Raw genomic sequence first — 16,485 nt, forward strand, 5'->3', positions numbered from 1 at the left:
GGTCCTATACTGCTAACAGAGATCCACCTTTAGCACAGGTGGTAGGAGAGGGTACCATGGTTTTGGACCAGAGGGCTGCAAGTTCTAACCCCCACTGTTGTCATGGCAATGGCTGGTGGTGTGGTGATAAATAGGAAGTTCTTAAATTTCCACTGATTTGTGGTCAGCAGGATCCGGACGTGATGAGAAACTGCAAGGGGCAGCCTGGAAGGGAGAATAATGAGCAGAGATTTGAAGGGGACGTTTACAACTGTGAAGCGTGGAGGAGGAAGAGACCAATCACTCCCGGTTTTGAAGTTATTAAAAGGAAAATGTCACAGTCGCCCTGTGGAACTCACTGCTGCAGGAGGATCTCAAACAAACAACGTGTTGCAACTGGATTGAAGGTAAAAAGGAGGCATCTTCCCCCCCCCTCCACTGAATGCAACAGCAATTACACAAGGTGTCTTATTGCGCCCTCAACATTTGTGCAAAACTCACATGACCCTCAAGAGGGGCTGGCAAGTCGGAGATAGCCTTCACTGTGTAGTGGTGGCTCACGCAATGTAATCAAAACAGAACGCAGGCGGGTCACGGAGGGAGCCTGAACCCCTTGTTTTGCACAGGCAGCTGTTTTAACCTTTCCCTAGAACCCATCCCACCCATGTTCCAAACGCCACACCATCAAAGCAGGGCCCCAGCTGGCCCTTTGAACCGCTCGCAATAGTCATCCAGAAGGGACCACCGTGATCATCCAGGCCGCCCCCCCTTGCGTCACACGGGCCAGGGGACTTCCCTGAATTCATCCCTGGTGAACTCCTGCACCTCGGCTAGAAAAAAAAACAGCCCATGGGGATTGAACATTTCAGGGAGCCCAGAGGGCCAGCTGAGAGGTGCCCAGCCCCGCCCTGTGGCTTGCACCCGGGACAGGTTCTGTCCTCGTGCCCAAGGACCTCTCTCCATTTTCATCTCTGGCTGGACTGTATTTCCCACATTCTGGGCTTGTGGCTGAGGCACTACGCGGGCACTCAGGACCCAGGGCCACAGGCACTGACTTTTGGTTTTGCCGGTGGGTGCTCCTCTCCGACCGCTCCTACCTGTGTGAGCAGTGGGTGAGCCTCATGGGGGAAGAGGCCCGGCCGGGGCGGGGCCGCGGAGCGGGGCAGGGCCCACAGGGCTTACAAAAGATTAATTCGGCCCTGCAGGTGCTGAACACCCCCTATTTTTTGGGGTGGGTGCTTGAGACCTGGAGCACCCCCGAAGTCTGCCCTTGTGCCCTGGGCTCACTCAGTCCCTGGCTCAGCCTTGCTGCGTGACCTCGGATGAGTTACTTGGTTTCTCTGGCCATGCCTCTTCAACCTTCGCCCATTGCCAGTGCACGACGCAAGCGACTGAACGTGTGACGCATGCCGGCGAGGTTTGCTGTTTGTCACGCTGTCGATGACGGATTACAGTGTTTTGAAGCTATAAACTCTGTTGCTAAGGATGCTTCTTCCTTGGGTCAATTAAGGACACCCAGTTTTTTTTTTTTAAGGAAACAAATTAATTTCTGTCACCCCCACATGGGGCATGAACCTGGACCTTCGGCACAGATGTCTATTACTTGAGCTAAAGGAGTAATTGATCCTCTATGTGGACCAGCCACTAAAGGGAGCTGCGGCAGAGGGATCTGGCAGAGGACTGCAACTATTTTTATAGCGGGGGTGCTGACAGCTATCGAAAACCTGCATGTGATGGAAGCCATGCGTTCTAAGCCAGGGGGTGCTCCCGCACCCCTAGTTCCAGAGTCCTGATCAGGATGCCTGGGTTCTATTCCTGGCTCTGGGAGCAGAGAGAGGCTGAGTGGTTACAGACAGGGGAGCCGACTCCGTAGAGCCGAAAGGCCACGTACCACACTGGTAAGACTTGGGGCTGCCCTGTTAGAATCTCAGATTCTGTTCCTAGCTGGGCCCTGGTGTAACCACTCAGCTCACTTCGGTGTGGAATGACACGGAGCTGCCGTTTAGGGTAAGGCACGAGGTCTTACTCGGCAACAGCTGTTCCGACGTGCAGAGAAATATAAACAGCAGCCGCTACCGGAGAAACCACAACTCATCCTCCTAGCTCAGGGCACTTTCCCCAAGGCAAGATCTCGCTCAGCCTTGTGGTCCATTGGCCGACCTGGCTGTGTGACAGGTGAGATGTCCGGAGTCCGTTGACATGTAGGACAACCGACAAACTCTTGAGCAATGTGCCTTGGTTCCCCACCAGAAAAGTGTAGCTACTACTGCTAACCCCCCCCCCACACACACACACACATCCCTTGTCTGTTTAGGCCCCAGTCCTGCAACTGGTTCAGGGAGGATCTACATAGACACAGGGCTCTGCCCCCTCAGAGTCAGTTTCAGGATTGGGCCCTCCAGAGGAGGGACTGTCTCTTATGAGGTGCCTGTACAGTGCCTAGGGGCCCCGATCTCAGCTGGAGCCTTTGGCCGCTACCGTAACGCAAATAGCAATTCCCCGTGTGTGAGAACTGGCTGGGTTCTTGGCAAAGTCCCCGGGGAGTGGGACTGGCTTCTCCATAGGACGCCCACCCCAGCCCATAAACTTGGAGCCACACTGGATATACATCTCTCGCTATATTAAAACAAAATGGAAGAAATCTTTCCTGGACGATGCCCGCAGAATGCTCTGAGGAGCCATCTCAGCACATCTGAAGCCATCAGCACATCCATTAAGCTCTCGGTTCACAGCTTTGCGGTTCCATTGTCTGTCGTCAGCCAGCCTAATATAGAGCACTATGCAACCGAGCTATCAGGGAAAATATGACAGGAAGATCTATGGGGATTGATCTAATTTCCTCTGCATCAAGGATATGAGCAGTAAAGTGAAGTGCAGCTTGGAAAAGCAATTGGGGGTGGGGGGGGCGGGGGGGAGAGAAAGATGATGCGGTAAAGCAAACTCTTATCAAATAAGCAAATGGACAGAAGAAGTTAATTCACTGACCTTTAGCCAGATGTTGTTTGCAGGAGGCCTATGGAGTCCTCAGCCTATGGGATGCTCTTAAAGTGTCTCTGCTTTCAAATATTAGGGGTGATCCCATAAGCAAAGCTCCCATTGACTTCAGTGGGGACTCCATACACTTTATTGTGAGCTGATTGTTGGGACATCCTTGGGCCAAACAGGAGTAGAAGGGAGGATGGAGGAAGTTTGCCTGGAACTGCTGAGTTTGCAATGAGATAACGGATGTTGTTGGAGACTGGTGAGATCTCAGAGACAGACCTTCCCGTAGGGCGTCATTTCTGTTACTAGCTGAAATTCTTTACGAATGTGTCCATGCCACACGTTATCCGGAGCAATGTTTAATTACCCATCTTTAAATAACTAAACACTAATTAATACGTTTGCTGCATCACGCCTTTGAAGGGTGCGCTCTTCGCCTGGGATTTCATTCTGTCGGGGCACCCGTTGAAATCAACGAAGCCGAAATGCAGATATTGGGAAGCCATTTCCAAGAGGGGCTTAATATTTTATGCTAAACAAGGAGTTGTTTTGCTTTGCCTCAGTCAAAATGACTACGAGAGAGCGCGCTAACCTAATACTTCACGGTGAATAATTTATCAGATGAATTTAGCCTCTTGCAATCTGCTTGCATATTCCGTAAGCAGCTCGCTATTTCCTTGAATTTATTCGACCTCGGCGGGACCGGTGGCAACACCGATTGTTAAGGTTACTCAACACTGCCTATAAGAGTCTGTCTTCAGTTGCTTATAAATTTGCCAAAACTTCACCGATTTTGGCTGAAAATTTCCATGCCAGGTGTCTGCCTCAGGCTGGAATTTTTTGGAGGGTTTCAGCCAAAAGAGTTTTGCCATTTCCGAGAATGAGACTAGGGAGAAAGGCGCTATTTTGCCTAGGTTAAAAAAAATTCGGGTGACCTTGTCTTGGAAAAGCTGTAGCGCCCCCATGCTCTGGAGCAGGGGATTGACATTTGGCAGGAGAGGGGCCTTTGGCTCAGGGATGTGCCTTGTGCCATCCCCATGAAAATCTGCCCAAATTTGGCCAAGTTATAAGCGTTCGGAAAATTGCAGTTTGCACGTGCTCAGTAGAGAGTGCTTAGATTCTAAATTCCCTGAAGATTGCGTGCTCACTGGGCATGCTCCAGCCGAGGACTTCCCTTGCAATTGCAGCTGTGAGCTGTGCTGAAGTGACCACTGGAAGCCTGTATTTCCTGTGATCTCACTGCCCCGTTCAGTCCAGGCAGCCCGGAGGAGGAAGCTGCTGATTCGAGTGCAGAAAAGAGCCAGACCTGCCAGGTCTGATGGGGGGGATAGACTAGGATAAGGGGCTGAGGAGGTGGGGTACGAAACTGAACTAGCAGGGGTGGGGAGAGGGGGACTGGGAGTTGGGAACTGGGACTGGCTGGGCAAGGAGACTGGGACGAGAAGCCTAAGGAATGGAGACTGGGACTAGCTAGATAAGAAAAATGGGGCTGGAACAAGGAGCCATTGGTGTGGAAGAGACAGAACTGGGACAGATAGAAGGGGTCACACTCATGAATGGAGGGGGGAGGGTAATGGAAAGAAGAGTCTATGCTCACAATTCTCCAGAGCTTGGAAGGGAACCCATGATTCCCAGAGTCTCACCATTTCTCTGCTGTCAGCAAATATCTGTGAAACCCACTGGCAAAAGTGCCACATCCCCCTCTAAGTGGATGACAACTTACTACTGCTCTCGGTTACTTGATAGCTCAAATGGCAGAGGTCCATGCTGTGGATCTAAAGGTTCCAACCCTGCTGATGCCCCATCTGGGTGTCAGCGTGAAGCATCAAACTGGAATTTGTTTTCCCAGATGGCTTTTATTTTAAAGCCTAGAAAATTGCACACACAAAACTATGATAAAAGACCGTTATTAAGGCTACAAAGTCAAGCACACAAAAGATAGGAAATGCCAGAATTAAGCTTGCCCGGGCACCCTTAATACAGCCCCCTTGTGCATGTACATTGCGACACAGTCTTGACTTACATGATCATATACTATTTTTTTCTGCAGGACCCCTGCCTCCTTCAGTGCACAGACTGGAGATGAATCTGTTGTCTGCAGAACTCCTGGCTCAAACGGTGCAGAAGTGGGTGCAGTGAATGAGGCAGGGGATTGCAGGAAGAGAAAGGATGATCTCATGGATAAAGCAGCTGAATGCTGCCTGGAAAAATTGGATTCCACCCCTGCCTCTGCCACAGAGTTCCCGTGTAATGCTGGGCACATCACTTACACCATACTTTTCACAAGTGGTCACTAATTGCGTGTTTCTCATTTTCTAAGTGGCTGACTTGGGATACCAGGGGTCCGGTTTGCAGAAGGCTTGAGCACTCACAGCTGCAGCTGAAGTCAACTGGGGCCGTGCTGCGAACGTACGAAGTGCCATAGGGTGACTAGACAGCAAATGTGAAAAATCGGGATGGGGTTGGGGGGGTAATAGGCACCTATATAAGACAAAGCCCCAAATATCGGGACTGTCCCTATAAAATCGGGACATCTGGTCACCCTAAAGTGCCATGTCATGCTAAGTATTCCGAAAAATCAGGTTCTCAGATTGGGCGCCCCAAATTAGTGGCTACTGGTGCCCTTAATCTCGCTGAGCCTCAGTTCCCCCATCTGCATAATGGGGGTAATAGCGCCCCCTCATCTCACAGAGGTGCAGTGAAAATAAATTCATTAGTGCCCGTGAAGCACTCGGATACGCCAGGTGAGGAGTGCCAGCGACAAGCTCAGGAGGAAATGAATAATTCGGTCTTCGGAGCAGGGTTTGAGTAGTGAGCAGTAATCAAAGCCTGGGCCTGCACACAAAGCGAAAACAAAATACCAAATAGCGGCAGTTCAGTGAGTTCCTGTGCACTGAATGAGGCAAGGGCTCGGTGGGAAAGCAGCATGTGATCAGATAATTACAGACTGGATCATGCTGTTACGTTGTTGCATGAGCAACCTTGGTACGGCAGTTCCTAACTGACGAGTGATTGACTTTGCAACCTTAAGGGTTTTTTGTGCATGTGATATAATTATTTACGTAGCAGAAATGCCTAGGGGCTCCCTGGCAGGACTGGGCCCCACCACCATGCGAACAGCACAGTGGAAGACAGGATTATATTCAATCCACTTTTTGTAAATTTGTTTTACTATTGAGCACCACTAGTTGTGATTGGTCAGCTCAGTCCCAGGGTATTGTTTCCGTTTCCTGATTGGGCCAGAGTTGAAAGCCATTCTAACATTCTTGCTCCAGGATCATTTGCACTTCGACACTGGCCTTCAGTGAACACTTGTGCCAGGAAGAGTCACGCAGACGTTCACGGAAAGTGAATGCAAAAAGGGAACAAGTGCGGGGTTCACCAGTTCTTGAAAAGATCTGAGCCAACGCGGGAGGAAAATTTCCTGTGCCATTCACTCGCCGCTAAGGGCGTGTCTCCATGGGAGTTTCCCCCCCAGTTATCACAGAATAGCTAAACTGCTATAACTATCATAACGCCCCGTGTGGACACTTATTCCGATATAAGAGTAGCTTTTCGGGGGCTTAGCTTAAACCACTTCCAAAGCGGCATAAACTCATCTGGACACAGGGATGCTTATTATACTGGAATAAGAGTGTCCACATGGGAAGCTGTGTTTCAGTTCACTTCCTACCGGATACAGATAAAATTTCTCCTTGTGGCTAAGCCCAAAGTGACTTTGGTTTAGTGCTGGGCAAATTGGCAGCTATCCTTGAAATTTCAATAGCCTCCCACATTGAGAATCTGTTACACTTCCCAGGGATAATTCGGACAACTGTGCTTTTATTTTTTTAATTATTTTTGTCAAACAAAATTTTTCAGGTTTTTTTTTAATCAAAGCCTGCAATTTTCGTTGGTTGTCAAAAATGGAGAAAAAAAATGCCCCGGGGGGGGGGGGGGGGTGAGAGAAGGATGACAAACTGAAAAGGGCAATTTCCTTGTGAAAAATTTCATGTTGCCCTCCTACGGTTTGGAGTGGAGCCACATTTTTGCTAACCGTGGAAATCTAGAAGTCTTATTCTCCACTGCCCAGCACCGTTTGCAGACACGTCACATACCAGTGCAAGGTCGGAGTAAAATGCTACCATAGGCAATGGAGAAGATCAGGCGCTAGGTAATAAGAATTCCACCTTCTCCTTGGAAACCCACATTATAACACAGGGATTTCGTTTCCAGAGCACAAGAAGAAAATGAAAATGGTCTGGTGTCTTTCCCCCTTTGCAACACCTCTGTGAGCTGGGTCAGTATTATGCCCTCTTTATGACGGAGGAGGAAACCGAGGCATGGGTAGATTAAGTGACTGGCCCAAGGTCACACAGGGAATCTGTGTCAGAGCCAGGAATAGACCCTGATCTCCCAACACTCAGCCCCATCCCTGAACCGCATGTTGACAGGATAAGACAATAAAGAAATACACTAAGCCCTGTGCAAGGTTAATAATCAGCTAGCGAATATAGGGTCCGTTATTGCCTTAGCAGTTGAGACTTAACTCCTGGACAACACAGAGCAGAAGGTTGGGCCCTTTGTGATTAGGGAGGGGATTCCCCTCAGATTGGCAACAAGGTCTCGGATTTGACGTGTGCGCCCCAAGTCACATGGCACTGAGGCGCTGTACTGGGAAATATACATGCGCATTTGTTTGGTACAGGTTTTCTGGGGGGTGATAGATTTACTAGGCATTTGCAGGATAAACTCCGTTAGTGGAAGGATCATTTATAAATCTTAGGGCCTGATTGGCTACTTCGTTACCCCACTTCTACACCAAAATCAAGAGTTACCCTGGCCCAAAACTGGCGTAATGGGGCAGCAGGTCAGGCCCTTAACCTTTATCTGGAACGCGTCTGATCCATGGAACAGGAGCCCCTGTGGTATCACCCGTCTCATTCCTCGCCCCCCTTTCTGACTCCGCACAGTCAGTGGATGGTGGGGGCGGGCTGATGTTTAGACCAGGGCCCTTTGGTTTAGGGCATACACAAGTGCTCCCGTCACTGCATCTCTGGGCACATAGGCAACAAGACCCATCCTACTGACATCAGCTAGAGCCATCAGGAATGAACGCTGCCGGACCTGCATGGAGGGAGAACTTCCAGAGCTGAGCACCCTCCCCCAAGAACACCCGGCCCCAGTCCTCTAAGAGCTACGGGCTGCCCCAGCTGATCTCACCTGCTGCGTTACTCCATAGGGAGAGAGGCAGGCAGGGCTCTAGGGCTGCATAGCAGCACCTCAGATTGCACCCGCAAGGGGTCTGGGAGCCGTGCAGACTTTGGAGAAGGGATGTCATGGGCTCTCCATGCTAGCGCTAGTAAGGCAGGGGACATGCACATTTTGCTCTAGCCGGCGTTTCTGACTGGCCACCAGCAGTGCAGTGGCCCAGTCTGGAGGCAATAGAGACTGTGGTACTGGAAAGAAGAGGCTGCAGCCTCCTGGCCGTATGCAGATGCAGAAACCTGCTTCTAGCAGTGCCAGCACTTCAAAAATCCAGGAGCTAGCCTGGACTGTGAAACATTGACAAATCGGCACGCTCCCACACTAGCGGAGCCCAACAATCCCCTGCCCCATCTCCTAGAGATCTCCTCTCAACCCACCAGCATCTCTGCTGACTCGTCTGGCCGGAGCTTCGCCCACTCGCTCAGCTCCGAGACCTTCCCTCGGCCGAGCACCGAGAGAGAAGAGACACAACTCGATGCCGTTTTCCCTTGGAGCTGGCTGGTGGAGAGGATTGCCAGCTTGCAGACGGCGCTGCAGCCTGGACCACCTCCTCTCTCCTCCTGTGGCATCTCCAGGCACCTCGAACCAGAGAGGTGACAGAGCGAGCGGCACCAGTCTGTCGGAGGGACGTCTGCCAACTTGCACCTGGTCATGAATTATTTAGGCTGGAAGGAAACGACCTCTAGTCAACTGCCTTGTGCCCTGGCAGGAGTACGCTGTGCATGAAATCATTGGCTATCCTGCTGTCCTATTATCCTTAAGCCACCCCTATCCACTGGTAACCCTGAGTGCCTTAGGAACATAGGAATTACCATACTGGGCCAGACCAGTGGTCCATCTCGCCCAGTATCCTGCCTCCAGCCATGGCTGGTACCTGCTGCTTCAGAGGAAGGTGCCAGGAACCCTGCACTAGGCAGTTATGAGATAACCCTCCCAGAGGAAGGTTCCTTCTTAACCCTCAATAGTCCAGGGTTGGCATAAGCCCTGAAGCATGGAGCAGGAGTCTTCAGCGATGAGATTCCACCACCCCTCCATCACCTTATCCTGTCGGCTATTTGGGTTAATTGCCCAACCAAGGAGTTCATTGCTGCCTTGGGACAGAGAGGAGCCTTTGGCAGAGCGCTGCCCTCATGAGAGAGAGAAGAGCCTTCAGGCCAATTCTCTCTTCTGCACCCATTGCCCAGAAGTTAGTGGGAGCCATTTGCACATATCAAAAACCACTGGACTGTGGCCAGTTTAGCCCATAATTGTATAGACAGCAGAGCTGGCAAGCAAGCCAACTACCCAACCTATTGTTAGCAGCAAGTCCTAAGGCAAAGTCTTTGTGCTAGACACAACTTGCTCTACTTTGGTTCATTCTTATTATCTTCTTACTCTTTGCCTTTGCAGGCCCATAAATTGAATACTTAGATGGCTGTCATGTGATACGCCCGAGGACTCTTGTTTTGGGTCTATCCCTTTGAGAGACCTCTTCTCATTCACAGATAGGAAAGTGTGAACCAGCGGCCTCACTACAGAATGCTGCATTTTGACAAATCCATACCTACCTAGGACTTCAGTGGTCCCTGTGCTGGACAACGTGAGTGCTTAGAAATCCACAGCAAGAGCTCAGATCTTCCTGAGAAAGGCGAAAGCCTTTCTCTCATGTAGTTCTTAGCAGTGTAGGCCTATGACACACACACATGGTTGAACAGTTCTAGCCAGTAGAGGGCAGTAGTACACATACTCTAGCCGGTACTGCTGCTTGCATTTTGCAAAAGACATCAACCCATTTCAGCTTGGTTCCCAAAACAGGCACTACTCTGGACCACAGCCCATAGCATGGGAGCTGCTGTTGTAGTCGGTAGAACTACGTACTGCAGAGAAATTAAAAGAGGCAAAGAATGTTGGAGCATTTCCCCAAGGACAGAGATCCCTTTGCAGGGTATAATCCATCAATTTCATGGCTGATTTTGTGGGGTGGGGTTTAGAGGACGCAGTCCTAATTCTTCAAATGACTTGCCCGCAGGCGCCTGCCTTGTTTTTAAGCCTGACCACGTCCATCCTCACAGAGCGCTGCTACTTCCGTCTTCTCCCATATTGGCACTACACATAATTGCTCAAAGTAGTTATACAAAAGCAAAAATGTGCTAGTGCCAAACCGGGCGAAGCAGAGATACTGATCCCAAGTGAGGCGGTCACGTGATCCCTTCCCATTCCTCTCTGGAATCTGACCCCAACATGCAGGCACCCGCCAGCCTGAGCAGATCATTTCCTGGAAACCGCCAAGAGGAGAAATCTTAGGCCAAACTGATGACTAGGGTATTGCACGTGGACTTTCCACCCCATAAGCCAGACCTTCCATGCTCTGGTGGTTTTTCCTGGAAGCCCCCTTGGTAGCAGGGGCTGGGATTGGAGGTGTTTGGGCTGGAGGACACACACACACACACACACACACACACGGAGGGTAGTGGGTCTTGTGGTTCTTTCTCTGCTCTGTTTATGGCCCTATGGTAATTCACTGATAGTGTGTTTTCACAGTGAATTCTACCAGTGCCATACACAGAACAGGAGTAACGCTCGCCCCAGCCAAATCTGCCAATGGAAAAAAAGGGGGAGGGAAAGAAAGAGAGAGAGAAAGAGGGCTTCAATCAGCCTATTTTTCCTTATTAAACCAGTGATCCAATAGCACAAGACAGAAGCGTCTGTGGACACACAGCCCAAGTCCTCTCTGGGCCCACTGAAGTGGGTGGCAGGGTTCCCCCTTGGACTTTACTAGGACCTATGTTTACAGACACGTCAGTATTGCAACCTTGTCTGCTTTCGTGTCCACCAGCCAGATCTTATTTACCCCACTGCATCCCCTATGGGGCAGAGACCGGTTGTTGGTTCAAGCCCAGTTCACCTCCCGTGCAGCACTCTAGACGCTGACTGCACTGCGGTCATAAGAAATCACAATGAGAACACGAGCCAACCAGCACACACACCACTTAGCATGCCTTGACCTCACCATATGTCTCATTCCCAGAAGGCAAGTATCCATTATAGCAACTCCCCACACCTCCCACCCCCATTTTCCACTGGCCTGCAGGCTTTTTGCCTGATGAAAACTTAAAAGTAGGCTTGGAAGGATTAGATTTTAATTAGTAAGTGGCGGCACTTGTCAGTTTCTTCCCCCCCCACCCAAACACAGATGGGGGGAGGGGATGGAAATGGATCATTAATTGAAATGTACAAGAAAGCCACTACATTTTTTTCAAATTATCACTTGAAGGTTAATGGGAAGGGGGGTAGGTTCCGGCCAACACTTTACTGTTCCAGAAGGCTTAAAAATGAAATATTAAGGATTTTAATCAAGTATTAAGATTCTCTTGAGTCACCTAGTCTTCTACAGTCATTACATTTTGACTAAATAACGAGCATCTGAGTTTATTTCCTGCTAGCATCAAAGCTTAAATTAACAAGAGTGGAGGAAACAAATACTATCCATCAAAATTATTTTAAAGTCTCCCCAAAAAACACTGCAAAAACTAAACCATGACGCATGGAAACATTCTGATCTGGATCCAAAATCTGAGGTTCAGGATGCATCACTGAGAAACACGACTTTAAAAAATAATGAAATTTAGTTCTCCCAAGCCCACTTAAATGACAGTCTTGAAAGGTCAAATTCTGCTGACAGTTACACTGGTATAAATCCAGAGTCACTCCACTGCAGATTTATACCTATATAACCGAGAACAGAATTTGCCCTAAAATGCCATCAACTGAGATCGAGAAATTGCATGACCTTAATCTCACATTGAGCAACGAACGAATATTGGACGATATAAAAAACAGCTCTAAGAATGAATTGAAAAAGAAAAAAAGGAATTGCGTAGATTGTGAGGGATGTCAGGCAAACACGTGCAATGCAGCTAAACCTAGACACCAACACAGCCAGATAATAGGCAGGTCAGTTCAACACTGCATTGAACAGCTGATTACTAGAAGTTTGAAAGCATCGTTGTTGCCATTTTCCATCCAGAATATCTGATCCTTTTACAAAGTTTCGACAAATCAGATCTCATGCTTCAGGGTCTGAGGTAGTGATCACATAAGGGTCAGGAAGGAATTCTCCACTTTTCATCAGATAGCTGAATTTTGGGGGCGCATAAGCAGCTTTCTGCTAGACTGGCCCAGTGCTACTAGCAAAATGCCTGATTAGATGGAATAATAGCCTCCTCTAGTCTAGCAGCTCCTCGAGTAAATCCAATTGTATCTCAGTGCTAGACAACATGGGGCCAGCCGCTCCTGCCAGACTGGCATTTTGACACACAAAACCCGTGCCAAGCAGACATTAAAGTCCAGGGCTTTGCACACACCTTTCCCCTCCTCACAAAGTCTCCATTGTGTTTGGAGAAGGCTGAGACACCGGCAAGTCTGGAGAGCAAAGGGATGGGCTGGTTGGAGCAGAGACATTTGCAAAACTCAAAATCAGAAGAGATGTCAAACGAAGGGCACAGACCAGCAAATGAAGGCAAGCAAAGGAAGGGTGGGTGTGAAACTGACCATTAGCTTCTGATGAGTCAAGAAATAGAACAGGAGCAAAGCAAAGATTTCAAAGCACCTTTCTGACAGAAATTAATGGCGAGGCCGGGAAATATTAACCCACGTCACACATGGGGGAAATGACTTGACCAAGGTCACACAGAGCATAGGTGCCAGAGTTGGTAATAGCCCTGAGAACCAAATTTCCATTTCTACTGATCTAACTGTTGCACACGGCTCCCTCTGCTGTTAGCAAAGCAAGACCAGAAAGGGGAAGATTGAACTGGAGGAGACGGCGAGATCTGATTCCTCCAAGAAATTGGCTAGGATGCCAGAAAGAGGCCACTGAAACAGTCGCCAGAAAGGCACGTACAGTGGAAGACCCCCTCCACTTTAACCTAATAAGCACGGCTTTTTAAATGAAGGAGAGGGTCTCATTCAAGATTAGTTTATAAGCACCTAGACGTATGGAGATTTCTGCTGCTTGCTCCTATCGACGGGGGGTGGGAACGGAACAGGATTAGCTTGTCTCCTGGTATTAATAGACACTGCCCTGCGCTTACAAGGGCACTTTGAGAAGATAGCTAAGTCTGATCTCCAACTTACAGATCGGTAAACTGAGGCAGTGAAGGGGCCCGACCACATCACACAGCAAATTAGTGGCGCAGTCAGGCCTGGCGTCCTAGTCTCCTGATTCCCAGCGGTGTGCGCTAACCCCTTGTCCACACCTTCCCCACACGTATTCTCTTTGGTGCTTCTGGCTCAGAAGGGTTGAAAATAAAAACATTTCTGGAGAGGATGGGTGGTGGAATAAAACTTTCACCCCAACTCAGGTAGTTCTCAGCACCTGTCAGAGAAAGCTACTGGATTTAGCTTTGGCTAGGAGACCCACTCTCAGTTCGCACTTCACGTATCTAGAACATCTCCCATCTGAGAATCTCAAACATACTCTACTTCAGAGGTGAATTATTGTACCCATTTTACAGCTGGGGAAAACTTGAGGCACGAGAAGGTTACATGACTGGTACATGGCTTGCTCAGTAAGTCTGGGATAGAGCCAGGAATAGAACCCAGGAGTCCTGATCCCCTTAGCCATTAGACTAACCCTCCTCTCTAATAAGAATAATTAATAATAGAGTTTGATTCCAATTATATTTTTATTTGCCAGCCTTATATAAATGACAGTGTCAGACTGGGGTTTTTAAAGTCTATTTAAATGGCCTGGGGAAATGAAAGTGGGTTTGATTAGCTCATAGAAATCCACTGCTTTTAAATTCCTTCCCCAAGGGACAGCAAACATGCCAAAAAGCACATGGTATCCCATTAAAGACAATGGGCTCCCGGGCTTGGTCTCGGTGGAATTTTGAGAAGAGCTACAAACTGGGGTGCGCGCTACATCTTCAGATGCAAAAATCAAAAGCCAGTGGCTTCCAGTAACCCTGCCAAAGTGCCTCGGGCAGCCTGTTTCGGGCCACTCTTCTGTCACCCACCCACACCTACCTAACTCTGCAGCCCAGGAGAGCGGGCATCACCCCACTCCCTACCCCTCCATAGAGACGTGGGGATGCGTCTGGAGAACGTGGTCATCTACTAGAGCGACAACTGGACCTCAATCCCCAGAACCCCTCTGGAGACTCCGGGCTAAACGGCTAGCGATACAGACACGGGGGGATCCTCCCCTTCCACGCATCCTGAATCCCTCCCAGCCCTGCAGCCCTGATCCTGACGGCCCATAAGACCGAGGGCTGGATTTAGGGCAGGCGGCCGCATGCAATGCAATAACCTGCCCACAAGAGAAGTTTCTACCTAACCCCCGGCACTGCGTCAGCACATGTCCTGACACACACGAGAGTAGAGCGCTTTAGAGATTGTATTCCAGCTACTGCTGGTGCAAATCGGCCTACGTAACCACACTGCGCTCATCAGCAGAGCATCTGAGAGGCCATTTCAGCAGCATACTTATAGCCTGCTAGCAGGCTCATTAACTTCAATTGAGGCACATGTTTAATCAGGGCACAAGTTTAAAGCCTTGTTAAATCTGGTCCTAAGGCCCTGATTCTTAAAGGCATCGAATTCCCAGTCCCACTGGGCACCTATCTGCATTTTTAGTTGTCCCAATTACCCCCCCCCCCATGCGTCAAATTCTAATGTTCTGTTATACTAAAGAGAATTGGTTTCTCTCCCTCTCTGACCCAGTAATTAGGCCTCACTTACAATGTTCTTGTTATTCACAGAAATGGTAAAGCCTGTTCACCTCTTGGCATCTGTAATTTCTTGTGGCAGTGAGTTCCACAGGCCAATTATGCTTTATGTGACTATTTCCTTCTATCAGTTGTAAATGTCTTGACTTTTAAACTAACTGGTTGTCTCCATTTCCATCCAGGAGAGGAGTTCCTGGCGGATCTCCTCTCTTATTTTATACACCTCCCTCCTCATTCCTCTATTTGCTAAACCAAATAACCCTCAGCTCCTTCATGGCTAATAGTTGTGCCACTCTTCTGCCTGTGCTATGTTCTCCCCGAGATGGGGTGGCCAGAACTCAACACAGCGTCGAAGGCAAAGATTACATTACTAAGTTAATGGCAGTTCCAGGAATGATCAGAGACATAGAGAGGCCTATGCAGCGTTTGATATTTAGTTAGAGTCCCAGTCAGTTGTTCTTGACATGACACAAATCAGCGGTTGCTCCCAAACCAGAGCTGAGCCAGATTCCTCCTCATTAATTGGCATCAAGTTGAACAGGGTGTTTGCTTGATCACCTTTCCACATTTGGAGCTGGATTTCGACTCAAGAGATGGCCTTTTTCTAGCATTCCTGTTTACCCTACGCATCCTACAAAACGCAGTTACAACAGGTATTCGATACAGGCAAATCACACACACACGATCTACCCCCAAACCTTCGCTCACTCTCAGAACTGAACCTCCCAATTCCCCTTTCTACAGCCCTTTCCATCTGAGGACCTCAACACACTTTGCAGAGAATAATGAGCGTAGCCTCCCACCGCCCCGGTGATTTAGGTATTGTCCAATGGGAACAACAATAGATGGGGAAACCGAGGCAGGGAGGTTCAGGCCAATATTTTCCAAAGTGGCCACGGATTCAACGATCCCCCTTGTGCTGGGCACCTGCACTTCCATGAGGAAAAGAAAGGCAAACCAGCGGTGTCTCAAGCCCTGCTGTACCCAAAAGCCAGTGAGCACGTTTGAAACTCTGAGCCTGTTTGCTCGCTCCAGGAACCACAAGCCATCTAGGGTGGAGCTGGGAGTCGGGAGTCTCCGCTCCCACCCTTGTGCTTTAACACCAACCCCATCCTTCCTAGGAGACTCGGGCATTGACACCTGGTTCCCCTTGCACCTGTTTTCTTTGCAGGACCCGGCTCTCCTGAGATTTCCAGCCCAGGTTTGGCCAGTTCAAAAGGCTTGAGAGAGCACAGGAGTTTTGGATACTTTGCAGAACCAAATCTAGTTAGGTTTCACCCACTGCTAGTCAATAGCCTCACTCAGCAGCTGCTGCTTATGGCCAGGGAACACCGGAATACCCAGCACGGGAAACAGGAAAACAGGGAAGGGCAATAGGCAGCTCCTAACGAGAGATGGAGCCTTTCGCCTTCAGTTCCAATCCCGCTCAACCCCATAGTAATCACACAAGCACTTTGTTACCCTCTCCTAGCCAGTCCGTGGCCTGCGTGAAATGAGCTGCCGGCCTTGTCATCCAGTGGGCTGTCACGGGGGAGGGATAGCTCAGTGGTTTGAGCATTGGCCTGCT

This window comes from Terrapene carolina, unplaced genomic scaffold, assembly GCF_002925995.2.
Source record: "Terrapene carolina triunguis isolate 2854851 unplaced genomic scaffold, T_m_triunguis-2.0 Scaffold68, whole genome shotgun sequence".
NCBI classification, from domain to species: domain Eukaryota; kingdom Metazoa; phylum Chordata; order Testudines; family Emydidae; genus Terrapene; species Terrapene triunguis.